Below are 13676 nucleotides of genomic sequence, written 5' to 3' on the forward strand. Positions count from 1 at the left end.
ATACACAACATGTCCTTCCTCAGCTCATGTCTGGACAAGTCTTAATGTGTCCTTATATCTGTCCTTTACAAATATAAGGACACATCAAAGTTTTTTACTTTCCATTGTCTGCTCAGGGAGTCCTAGCACCGATCTTTACACCAGAGGATGCAGATGGGGCCTGGACCAGCCTCTGGCAGAAGGAGGCTCCTTGCCTGCTGTCCTGCTCATGCATAGCAAACTGACCTGGGGCACTGCATGTCCTACATGTTCCTGCGGCTTCACTTTCAGCTGTAATTTCAATATAGGACTTGACACAGTTGTACATTTTAAAAAGTGATGGTGAAAAACCAGCCAAATATTATAAAACAGAAGGAAGAAAAAAAAAGAGCTTGAATACTTGACTCGTAACTAATAGGATTCTTCACCCATTGTATTTAGAGTAATTATCTTTGAAATGCCTGGGGAATTGAAGGAAGATTTTTTTCACCTGATATGACAGATGATGTGGTAGGTGCTATAATGCTTTTTCTATAAGCTACACATTTCTGAGGTCTCCCACAGATATTCTACCAATCATTCCTCAGTCTATTTAACCTTCATTAGTGCAGTCATGACCCCTCCAGAAAGTAGAAGAGATTCAAGAAAATTGTTCAATCTTAATTTTATAAATTAATTTAGTTGTGGAATCTTTTATCAGACAAGAATACTTTTTTGTGAAGAGCACTCCTAGGTAGTGCAGGCACCATAAAAGAATACTGTGCTGTATTTTCAATTTTATTACTGATTCTCAGTGAATCAGTACTTTAAACTGGAAAATTAGTTAAAAAACCCTTGAAAAGTAATAACATTAGCATCTCTTGGTGAATAACATATAGAATTTTTGGGTTTTTAATAACTTGTAAAAGGAAGGTTAGAACTTTATAGCAAGATCGGTGTCTGCTGCATTAATCAAACTTAGTCAAAATACAAATCTAGAATTTTGCTATGATTGCCATAAATTACCTCAGATGTATACAGATGTAAATTAGAACAGAATCAGTTTATTATATATTATTCCTTCTTTGTTACATAATTTTCAAGCATTTTTCAAGCTCTTCTTTATAAATCTGTGTAGATCCTTGGTACCTGTCAGCTCCTGACTGTAGTGTGTCCCTTGGGCATCCAAGGACAGCCAATGATATACCAATTTCTAGTAGGCAGAAGTCTGTACAACATTTTGTCTGGCTACATACATACATACAGAAAGCTCTTCTGTATTCCAGATGTTTGAGCACATGGGAAAAAAGACTTGGTGAATTGAAATCTTTTAATGTGATTTTTCTGTGACAAGCTCTCCAGCTGTCTACTTCACTGAGGATTTTGACAATTCCTGAATTGTCATTCACAGACCTGTCTACAGCAGCAAAGCCAGTGCTGAACATGATACTGGGTAGGAACAGGCTGGGAAATGAGCTGTGTGCTTGTGCTGCATCTTACCCTGCTGATGGGCAGCCTACAAAGGTAGGGAGCTCCCATTCAGAGAACACAGCAAAGAGAGAATTGCCTCTGGTCTGTTTTTGCAGTAATATCATGTTTTGAAATTTAAAGTCTTCATTTGATTAATGAAATTTTTCTGATGTGCTAGAAAATGTTGGGTAAAAAGTTATTCTTAGTAGTATAACTTTTATGTCTAGCTTCATCAATATTAATTCAGATCACTACCTGATTTTCTGGTAATTATTATTTTCCATAGTAATAATATTATTACCAATATTAATAATAACAGTAACATTTCAGCAGGCCTCCTACAAGCATGGCTGTCCATTTTATCAAGATAGCTAAAACTCTTCTTTAGAAAATTAAAAAGATTATGTTAGAATCCTAGAAAAATCTGGTCTAGTTTTTCTCTTGAACATTTCTGTTCCGGATCCTCATGTATTTAATGAGATTTTAGATGTCCTCAAGAGCCATGTTATCAAAACTGATACAGACAGCTTTCATAATTTGAGTCTTTTTAGAGAAAGTTTTTTGAGAAAACTTGAGTTCTTCCATCTCTGCATTTTCCTCTTCATTACTGAATCCTTTCTTTTACTCTGCCTAGAGTGAGATTTTAGCTGAAAATGATGTTTTGAAATACTGGCTGTCTTGCTCTTTCTTTTGAATACAATACTACTGGGAATCATATTTGAAAAAAAGATCCCATGCCAAACTTGCTAAGATTCATGTGATAATGCCACCTTCCTCAGAATTCACAGAAAGCCAAGCCATCGATTCATTCAGGGTATCCTTGCCTAGCAGACAATGCACAAAACTGGCTCCTCTCTTTTCCTTCCAAACCAGACTGTTCTGGGCAGGTTCCTCTCTCCCTTTCTGAAATGAAGTCTTTCCTTGTGAATGGTGCCTGACTGACAGCCCCAAAACTCCATTTTCCTGTACATTGACACCAAACTTGCAGTCAAAGTTTGCAGTGTGAGATTTCCCTTAGGGACCCATGATCTGAGCCCACACTGGGTCAGGAGCACTCTCCAGTCTGGAGCAAGCACTGGTTCAGTTTGCAAATCACTGTTTCCCTGGTGAATCTGACAGCTGAAATGCAGCTAGTATAAACTCCATTAATTTTTATGATATGACAAGAGTATCCCAGGAACTATGTTGAAACTACCAGTTTATTCACAGAGAGATGGGGATGGCTTCTCTATTATGCTTAAAATCCTTTTAATCTAGGCCCAATCTTTGGCATATTATTTCTATGTGAGTAATCCCCCTGGAACACAAGAAACACCATTTACCATCTCTGTTCTAGGCAACCAAAAAATACATTTTTACTCTATTTTGATGATTATGATACAGAATTGTATCTCAAATTAGGGCATTTATGCACCTGCAGCAATTCTGGGCTCATATGGACTCATTTTCTTGTCCCTCCTCAAAGGCTGTTTACAGCCAGAAGCTCATTTTAGACCCTTGGTAGAACAGAGTTCATCTAACCAAGTGTCACATCTCCTTTAACACTGGTGGTTTTCAGGTGCCTCTGTGTGCCCCAGGTTTAATTAATCTCTTTGGAGACCTACACAACCAGTCCTTACCTGACAGGTACCTTTCTTTCACAAAAAGTGAAAGCACCTGTGAGATTTAGTAAAAATAAATAAAAAGCAGACATCCAAATCTGACCTCAGCAGTGAGGCAAAGCAGAAAAGCGTTGCCAAAAAAAAAAAAAAAAAAAAAAAAAAAAGAGAGGAGTTGAAAACAAGAGGAACTGTGCTAAAACTTCTTTTCACCAGGTCACACAGGAAGAGGCATTATGAACTTTTATTGTGTCCTGTTAGCAATGAACTAAATATGTGACTACTTCCTAACTGCAGTCTCCCTGCTGGAAGGGATGGCCAGGATCCATGAGCTCCTGGCCAGCTCCTGTGGTACCTGTGGCCTGGATCACAGCCTCTGTCTGCAGACAGTAAAAAATTGTATGCTGTCATGGTCAATTTACAGATTTACCAAATCCTTAAGTAAAAATCTATACAACAGAAGTAGATCTATTATTAAATATAATGAATGGCATTATCTCATAAACTGCACAAGAAAGAATTTAAATCTAATTTTTCTGTATCCAGCTCTTCATCACCATTTTGGGAAGAATTAAAAGCTACCAGTCTCCTACTGCCTGTTGTCTTTTAATCCTCTTATTCCCAAGTCACTCACTATAGCATCAAAGTACCATAAACCTAATGCTGTTTTATGTCCTTGCAGTAACAAATCCTAAAAGCAGGAGGCACACTTGTTGCTCACACACCCCCCTTAAGCTTTTTTGCAAGCCTGTTCCCCTATTCCTAAATGCATACCAGCTCTCTTCATCTTCCCACTGTTAAACTCAGCACAAGGTAGGGCAGATGGCTGCATAATTCAACTATATTACAAAGCAAATATGTCTACTGTAGCCACAGAGAGAGGAAAAGCAATGTTAAAACTATCAGTTTCATTTATTCATTCAGTTTTGGTGCAAGATGGGGTTTATGAACTGAGTAGCTCAAATTAGGCTCCTGAGACAATTCAAACAGCTTGGAGACTTTAAGGTGCTATGGACAGGCAGGGTTGTTTGAAACCCTTGGGCTGAGAACAATCACAGCAGAGTGCTATTAATTTTGTAGTGTGCTTTGTGCTGAATGTAGATGTCATTACAAAAGAACTTGAGATACAAGAGCTTTCTCTTTTTTGGGGTGCACAATGCAAGGCAAAGCAGCTCCCCTGGGATGCCAGCATAACTGGGGTGCACTTTGAAACAACTGACTGCAACTGCTCCATACAAAGGCCTGCAAATGTATCCCCTCAAATTTACTTACTTGTTCTTCCTCCTCCTGCTGTAACCACCCCCCGGCATCCACATCTCTGCAAACAGAAAATGGAGCACGTCAGAAAAAGTTGTACAATGAGAAATTTCCCAGAACACCAGGCTCAGTGCAGAGCTTTGCACTGATTGGCAAACAAGTCACTGGAGGCAATGTAAGAAGAGAGCACGGTGCTTCCTTCATAGTTAAACATTGCAAGAAGATGTAACAAACCAGTCCCAGGTAACTTCTCCCTTAAAACAAGCCCAAAGGATAAAAGCAGTGAGTACAATATTTATCAGTGTACATAGATGTGGTGGGGGAGAAGGAAGCTGCAGTCATCAAAATTCTGTTATTCAGCAGGAATCAAGATGAGATCCAGGCTATGAGAATGGTAGTCAGAAAGCAGAAAGTGCTACCAGATCCTCCAGAAGGTATTTGGGAAACAAGTACCTTAAAGTTATCCTGAAGGATTATTAGCCTGGATGGGGAATACCAACTTTTAAAGAAACATTAACTTTTGAGGGAAAAATAGATACCTTGTGAGAAATGAAGACATATTCTACTATGGTCCTTTCTCCAGCACTGTTTTCATTCTGACTCCCCACTATTCTGCCTCCCTACAGCAATCCTGAATGGTCAGTTGGGTATTTTTTGTCCCAAGTGAATGTGAAGTGTCGCTGTCTGGCATCACTTTAATTTCAAAATCAGTTGCATTTTAGTACCAAGGAAACAAAGAGCATCACCTTAGCTTACTTTTCCCCCCCCGATATCTACAGAAATGATATGGTTATTATTAACTTTGAATATCGTGCATTTTCATAATTTTCCTAAATGTGAATTTCTTCCAAATTAAAAAAAAGATACTTAATTCATAATGCATAAAGAATCTTTTAATCGTCCCTCCTGAGCATATTTTAATAAGCCAATTTAGTAACTAGGCAGTATTATGATTATATTTCAGAGGCAATTACTAATTTACTGACCTTTTCTGTTATTTTCTGTTATTAGAAAATCTTCAGATTGCTCATGATTTCCATTAATTTTTTCCATTATCTTTACTCAAAAAATACCTTCTGCAACTTACAAAGAGCACTCTATGTCTATATGACAAATTTCCTCGAGAATATTTAAGATTCCATATCCAAAACAGGCTGGGTGAAGCATCATTGCTGCTCTGAATGAAATATTTTAAATCAGGAAGATGGGTTAAAGAAGTGACAGGGTGGTTTCTGTTAGAAATAAATTAAAATAAGCACATTTAAAGGAACAACAGATGGCATTAAAAATTTTCCTTTCTGAGTTGCAGAAACCCCAACCTTATTCCTAAGGGGAAAACAGGATACTGCAAAGTTTATTGGCTTCCTGAAGATTTTAAAGTTATTTCATCTTATGATAGTCACAAAACATAACTCCAAATGGGGTAAAAAAGGTAAATAGAGCGTTTGGATTTAAATCCTTCTCTGTTTTCTTTGCCTTTATGGTCTGACTTTAGAGCCCCTGGCTTGGCAACTCCATCTCCCTTTGCTGATCTCTGAAAACATTTCTAGTTCAAATATCCAAACACATGAGCCAGACACTGAGTTCTCAGACTCATTGTGGGAGTTGAACTCAGAAGTATTTGGTGAAATCAAGCACAAACATGTTAAAGCAACAACATAAAACTCAGATTTACCTAGCTCTCTGTTCCAAAGGGCACAGAGCAAAATTATAAGCTGATACCTTCAGAATATGAGAAAAGTGTTGAATTCTTGAGCTCCCAGTATAGGTTGTTGTTAATTGTTTAAATTGCACTCCATATATTCTCATTCCTCAGGCAAGGAAAGAATGACGCAGTCAGAATTAGAACAAAAATTCCCAAACATCTGTTGATCATAAAAACTAAACAAAAAAAATCTCTTCAATCAGATTCATAATATTGTAACACAGCTTCCTGCCCCTTTTGAAAGTTCCTTTCATTCATAAATATCCATCCTTTTTTTAAGGAAAAATAAGCAGACAGACATCCCAGGCAGAAGCAGCATAGTGTACAAATCTACACTTTTACCTCTGTGCTCTTTGCCACGTGGTTGATCACTATTATTTTTTTTACTGCCTGCTATAAATACAGTATTAAATAATTAGCTAGAAAAAAAAAATCACTCTTTTTTTCTCCTTGCATGTTTTAAGCTCCTAATGAAAATCTAACAGAAGGTAGAACAAGGTGCTACAATTGCATGTTCATATCTTTTCTGTAACAGACATCCCATTCTTCTCTTGCATCCCACTATGAGCAGTTCATCTGAGCATAAAGGAATGGCATACATTTCTCTGTTTGTCAAAGGAACTCCATTTACATTTCCATGGTGACATACACAGCTCTGTTCTTTGTTACTCAGGAGTAAAATGTGCAGGATCTCTGCCACATACTAGAAATGCCAGTACATGCAATTTTAATTGCAAGAAGTCCTTCTCTCCTTTAATTCTATTATTTTGGTTTTGCTCACTTGCCAACTGTCTTGGCATTACTGACTGCTTCACAACACCCAACTTCTAACTGAGAGGGCAGGAATCACAGCCTTTTCCTAAGCATTTGGTACAGGTCCAAATCCTGCCATTCTTTCTTTTTACTAAATTCTTGTTCTCACACAATTCCCATTAACTGATGTGAGCATTTTGACCGCATGAACATGGAGCTGGGTTGTTCAGCCCCAGCCCAGCATCTGTAAAGTGCAGAGCTCCAGTTCTCATCAACAGGCCTGTGTAAGAGAGCAGGAGCCCCTGCACCTGAGCACTGCCTGCAGAATCAGCCTTCAGCAGCTCAATCACTGCCTTCCTCCAGAAAGAAAATTTTCCATCCTTTGACCTGACATGTTCAATTATGCAGACCTGTGGAGTGGAAATAGGAGACACTGCAAATACAGAATCTATTTCTGCTTCTCAATAAGAAATCATCATATTTCTCCACTGGGGTGGTAAGATCTATGGACAATAAAATGTTGTTGGCTTTACTTTTCATGCCTCTCTCAAGTTACAGACTACAGAAAAATTCTTAGGCCAGATTCTCACCTTGCAGAGCCAGCACATCCAAAAAAGAATTCAGCCTACTCTTTTTCATGTTTCATCATGATAATTCTTTTCAGTACAGCTTTTCTTCTTCCTTACAAGGCAAATGCAATAGTCCCTTTCTCCAATAAGGCCCCATCACTTTTCTGCAGTTTCAGAGGAAGTGAAACCTGGTTCCTGTAGCCTGCCTCAAAAACTAAATCAATCATGTGCACATTTTAAAATGAGTTTTGAAGAAATACCCCAGGGCAAAAGCAGAAAGAATGTAAAATACCATAAAATAAATATTTAAAAAGCTAAATAAGACAAATGGATTTTTCATTTTGACCTAAAAATAGAAAATGTAAAAAGAATAACGTTTCACAGCTGTGAAATGAATAAATGGTTAGAGTCCATTAGGTACTGTCCATACATGTGCATGAGCTAAAAGGCTTTTAGAAACTGAAAAATGTCTCTTGTTTAAGTGTTCAAAAGGCAGAACCAAGAGATGCAAACCCTTGTAAGCTGGGATCAAACTTTAAAGTCAAATCTTTTATTATAGCAGGTCAATTAGGTTCTTTTCAAACCAGGCTAATACAATAGAAAAAAATTTCATCTATGAAGCTATTTTCAGGACCTGATAAGGCTCTGCTCAAAGGTAACATCAAAGGCTGAATGTTGGAATATTCACAAATAAAAGAAACCCAGACACAATCAAATCAAGATAAAAGTTTCAGCAACTACTTTGAAAAAAAGTCGTCTGCTTTTCAAAAACTGAAATACAGCAATACAGTTCAAAAAAAAAAAAAATCCACAGCCACTGTATAAGTGTAATCCTCTCCCCACTGTCCCTGAAGAATCAGTTCTTATCCCACAGTCTCTCTCAGGATGGGGTTCTGTCTCCCTTTTCAAACTGTTTAGCTTTATTTTCCCCCAAATTATATTAAACTTCTGGTCTCTTGGCTATGTTGCTGGAAGTGTCTATTTTAGTCAGTAAAAACAGTAAAATAAAACCAATATGAATATCCCAGGTAATACAGATATATCCTGGGTCACAAAGTTACATTTAAAATGTGCTGTAATCCTTCTCTCTGGAGCTCTGTGAGCAGTGTGGAGAAGAGATCAGTAACATTCTTAAAGCACAGTTTATTTAGCAATAGTACACAAGCACTTAGGGAGAAATACCATACAAACTCAAGGAGTTTATAACAATGGCTGCCTTTTCCTGGGCTTGTTTAAACCACCTGAGCCTACCCAAGAGGCAAAACCCATCAAAGTTAATATTCTTGAGGTTATTCTTTACTGTTTTGCAAGTAAATGTAAAGATGCAGTTATATTGAGCTATTAATTTTGTTGTTGCTTGCTTTTTTCTAAAAAGGAAAGCAAAACTTCTAGCAGATTCACTACACACAGATGTATGGGGTTTAAAATGAGAGTGGGGGTTTTTGTGCTCATACCTTATAGGACATTTATTTTTTAACAATTTCTATTTGCTATTTTCTATTTAAATGTATTTCCATTCCTATTGGATAAGGACATCAAAGGTGTTGCCACTCCTGTCTGTTCAGCCTACGCCTCCTGGTTCCCGCTTTTGCCTCTGGCTCAGTCCTGTGATTCCTGTGTCCAACATTATATCAATCCTTAGAGCTGTTAAATCTCTACAGAAAGTGCCAGGTCCCCAAGCAGGCCCTCTCACACAAATCACAAACTGTGCTGAAGAGCTTAATTCTTTCTGTGATATCTCTGCCACAATTTTCACTGCCATCCAAAATGTGTAACAAAGTTCTTCACCAGAGAATTTCAACTGTGCAATTCCTAAAAAGGATATGTCAATATTATGAAATTTCCTTTCTTCCTGAATATGAAAAGGTAACAATTTTTGAACTTCCCATGAATTAAAGAAATTTACAAGAATATTTTAGAGAAACGTCAAATTATTTTGTAGAAACAGAAAAAATTAAATTGATGTTGCTTTTAAAGCTAATTATTTCTATTATGATTGCAATTACTGATAAAGCAAATAGATTACTCTGAAGTGATCCAACAAACTTAAATCCAAAAAATGTTGCAGTGATAAAAGGCTGCATCACAATTTTCCTTTTTTCACCTGGTTTTAATCTTGATCAAGGGTAGTATACTGTGCTAGAATTGAGAGATATCTGATGGATGTTCTCAATTATATCCAATACCTGTGGCTATAACTGGCCACACTGACAGTCAGGAATAATCAGCATTTAAAGATGCCTGGATGTAGGAAAGAAATGCATTGCACCTTCTGAAGCAGTGACACGATGGATGATCCTTCTTGTACTTATTGCAGGGATCCTCAAGCATCTGCTTAAATGGGACTCATGCAAAGCCACCTTTATTTTGGGTATTGCAAATATAAGCTCTCTATATGGGCATGAATAGACTAAATATTGCAGTGCCTTAGATTTTATGACTTGGCAAGAAGAGAAGTAGAGTGGAAAGCTGTAAAAATAAAAACTTTCAGCTCCACTAAGCTGAAAACTGGTATCTAAGATATCAGAATATAGCTGCTGGTTCACATAACTAAAAAAAACTCACCCTCCCAAAGGGCTCCTCCACCTCTCCCCACCCTGACTTGACTAAAGCTGATATGACGCCAAGGGAAGTGACTGTTAGGGATGTGTGTTATCAGTCCTCTGAAGTGACTCAGCTCTACATCTTTTAATCAAACCTTGATTTTTTCAATTTCTAATTTCTTCCAGAAAAGACTCCGAACAGAAGGTCACAGCCTCAGGCCTATTGAAGGTAGGATAGAAATAATGACTGTAGGAAAAGCACTTCTGTAGGGATTTATCAAGGGTTGCAATTACTCTCATCATGCGAGACATGCCTGTTTGCAAGGGTAGAAAGGTTCCTGAATATTCCGGCACTGTTGTGGCTGAAGGTTAAACCTGGTCAAGGATATTTGCTAGGTTATACTTCCACTAGAACAGTTTCTGAAGTTTGATGTAGAATGTGTGCCCTGGAAAAAATAGCAGGAAAACCCCAAGTAGTAAATAGCTGTGTAGCTGAGGCACCTAGATGAGACCCAGAACATTCCTCTGCTTTGGATTATGTAGAGCAGGGATAATATTCCAGGTAAGTACCCTAACCAGCCACATGGGACAGTTGCCAATCTTTTACTCTATAAATATTTATTAGTTCAGAGAGAGAAGGATGGACACAATAGGTGGTGGTTAGTGCAGAAGTAAGTCTGGGAATCAAATAAAACCCCTGCTCTCAGACAGTAATTTTTTTCTCCAATCAGAACTAAATGCAAACTGTGATCACCCCAGCCAAACAATGACCTGAACTGGAGCAAAAATTAAAACCTGTAGAGGTTTGACAATGCAGGAAACATATAGAATGGACATAACACCTGGTCTTGGTTGAGTCCCATATGCACTGCACCACAGAGACAGCCAGAAAATGCAGTAGAGACAAAGCCAGGATAGCTGGATTCCCCATCTGCAAACAGATGTGCGCTGGGAATGACAGAGGTCAGCAGGGGCAGGGCCTGAGAGGCCTCCACACTGGCCACTGCTCTGTCCTGAGCAGGCTGCTGAGTGCTCTGGCCTGCAGAGAACCTGGGATGTGAGTTGTTACACTGGACTAGACTCTCCTTTGCTACCCTACCTGCTAAACCAAGCGGAGTTTAATAAATATAAATAACTAGCCCAACAAGTTTTTAAAGTGTCCTATGTGAAAACTGGATTTTAAAAAGAAGAAAGGAAAGGGATTTGATTACTGAGTAAAGCAATTTCCATATAATCTAGGAAGTTTTAAATAAAGAGTGAGGAAAAATATTTCAAGGCCATTTTTTGGTTATCAGAAAATTAGAAAATGCGAGGCCGCCTACAGAAAACCTATAAGAGCAGTTATCAGAACAGTTTATTGTGCACAACAATTTTAAATGAGTCTCTAACATTATTTAAGCCATAAAGGAAAGAGAGCTTCTAACATCAGATAGTTGACAGCAGTAGAAGTAATAAAAAGCAGAGTCAGAAGATCATTACTGATATAAAGAAGGGTACTTTTCAAGACTGATTCTATAGCTTTTTGATTCTCTTTCTTTTATGAACATTTAAGATAGGCTAACTCCAGCTGTATAATGAATATACCCTTCCAATTGAAAAGTCAATATTTAACATCCATTATGTTCTGCTCTTTAGGACATGCTCCATTCTGATACCAGTGTTTTAAATCAAATTAGCCCCAGAACTATATGGAAGAAACACTGAGTATGTGTCATGAATCAAAAGCCCATATTTTACAACACTAGTGTTATAACAACACTCATGTCTACAGATGTCAGAGCAGTGTATTTTTCTCACTGGGTCTATCTTAAAAAGAGTGACATAAGTTCCTTTGCAATAACCCAGAAAAACTTTTGTTCTCCTATTTCACAAATATTTTGAAGACTGCAATTTAATAGTTCCAGGCTACTTAATGCTTTGTCAGTATGACAAAGTTTGCATTTGTAAGTTGATAATAATTTAGCAACTGTTTAATCTCACGTTTCTCCCATTGTCCCTTCCAAATTATGGACAACAGTGGCTCCATATTTTTATTTTGTAAATTTAACACCCTAATTGAAATTAACTATGATTTGAGCTATGATTATTAGGCCTCTAATAATACCATAGAGTCTAATTCTGCTGTTGCCCATGTGTAGCTTTTACAGTGGATTTAGATCAACAGGACAAAATATTTTATTGCTGAGACAATGAAAGCATGTTAATTGAGTTCTGTAACACCATATTGAGGAAGAAAATATTCTTATTCCTGTTTACACATGAGCAAACAGACGTGGACAGACAAAGAACTCCCTTGAGTTGGTCTCAGTTCTGTTCAAGCTGTTTAAAAATCAAAAAAGTTATCATTAAGTTCTTCCAGACAACATATTCAGTATGGAAATTTATTACTGATTTTATGCAATTATCCTACAACTCCCATTTTGTTTGTTGATATGCTGTATTAAAGCACAGACATATTTGATCAGCATATACCATGCCAAATGTTTATCTGATTTTTTTTCTAAATAAAATTTCATCTTTAAAATTACTAGAAGATCCTTTTTCCTCTGTACTCAAATGTTCTTTTTAATAGAAACATGGAGAGCTTTGACCTCATTGAACAGGGGAGAAAAGAAACAAGGCAGTGGTAAGGCACACAACTGAAGTTTTAGTCAATGCTTTTGAGGGTAACAGTACAATACCATGTGTGTAAAATAAGAGTTAGAAATATATCTTGTTTGGTGGCCTGACCTTGGCTGGATGCCAGGTGTCCACCAAGCCACTCTATCACTCCCCTCCTCAGCAGGACTGGGGGGAGAAAATAATATGGAAAAAAAACCCTTGTGAGTCAAGATAAAGGCAGTTTAATAAAGCAAAAGCAAAGGTCATGTGTGGAAGCAAATGAAAACAAAAGATTTATTCTCTACTTCTCATCAGCAGGCAATGTCCAGCCACTTCCCAGGAAGCAGGGCTTCGGTATGCACTAAATCCAAGTGATCATGAACAGACTACAGAAATTAGAGGGTGTAAAAGAATATGAAGCCATCTATCTGTAAGTATCTATCAGATAATTATACAAAGCATCAATTATTTTTCAAGATTGTGAAGCCTGGAAAGTGTATTTATGTCTTTTCTGCATGCCAGTGGCACCACAGATGATGTATATGATTAATGTTACTATGCTATTTTGACCACAAATGGCATTCAGCAGTTGCAGTAATAATTTCTCAGAGAAATGGCATGAGCTAAATATTAACTGAAGACAGAAAATCAAAATTTGAGAAACCAGTCCAAATCCCAAGTGAGGCGGAAAAGGCCACAGATACCCGAATCATGAAGAAGAAGTTTGATAAATGGAAAACAGAGACATCAGGTAGAGCAACTGTTTGCCTGCCCACTACCAGCTACTCTATGATTTGGTGCAAAATTAGACAAAATTTTACCCAGCCTGCACCAGATTTACACAATTGAACTCTCATGAATTCAAGGCAATCAAATGAAATAACCAGACACATGAAGCCCTCCCATGTGTATAAGTTTTTTGCCCAAACAACTCTGCTTTACAGTATATTTGTACTGCAAGAGTGAGAGCTGATTCCATCAAGCCAGGACACAGTCCCTGCCTGGCAGCAGGTGAAATAAACAGCACATCCATGCTGCAGGTGTGAGATGTGATTCCATCAAGTGGGGAGACAATTCCCACCTGTCATCAGCTGATGTATATGGCTCCCTCTGTACTTCCTCCAGTAAATCTCTTGGTGCCCATGACATTGCCAGACAATGGCTGCATTCTGGTTATTTTCCACTGCAGCTGAGCTTCTGACACCCTGCAGAAAGCCAGATA

General features: G+C 37.8%; 1 protein-coding gene across 3 annotated transcripts in view; it reads right to left on the bottom strand.

The window, feature by feature from the left end:
• Nucleotides 1-13676, bottom strand: part of SEMA6D (semaphorin 6D) — a 411819-nt gene that overhangs the window by 222368 nt on the left and 175775 nt on the right. For all 3 annotated transcript variants that reach the window (XM_071441515.1, XM_071441514.1, XM_071441518.1), the window contains one exon: nucleotides 4299-4344. The gene's annotated coding sequence lies outside the window, so the exon portion shown is untranslated. The remainder of the gene's footprint in view (nucleotides 1-4298; nucleotides 4345-13676) is intronic.

This window comes from Agelaius tricolor, unplaced genomic scaffold (assembly GCF_023055355.1).
Source record: "Agelaius tricolor isolate 1412-34295 unplaced genomic scaffold, bAgeTri1.0.p SCAF_16, whole genome shotgun sequence".
In the NCBI taxonomy this organism is placed as follows: Eukaryota; Metazoa; Chordata; class Aves; order Passeriformes; family Icteridae; genus Agelaius; species Agelaius tricolor.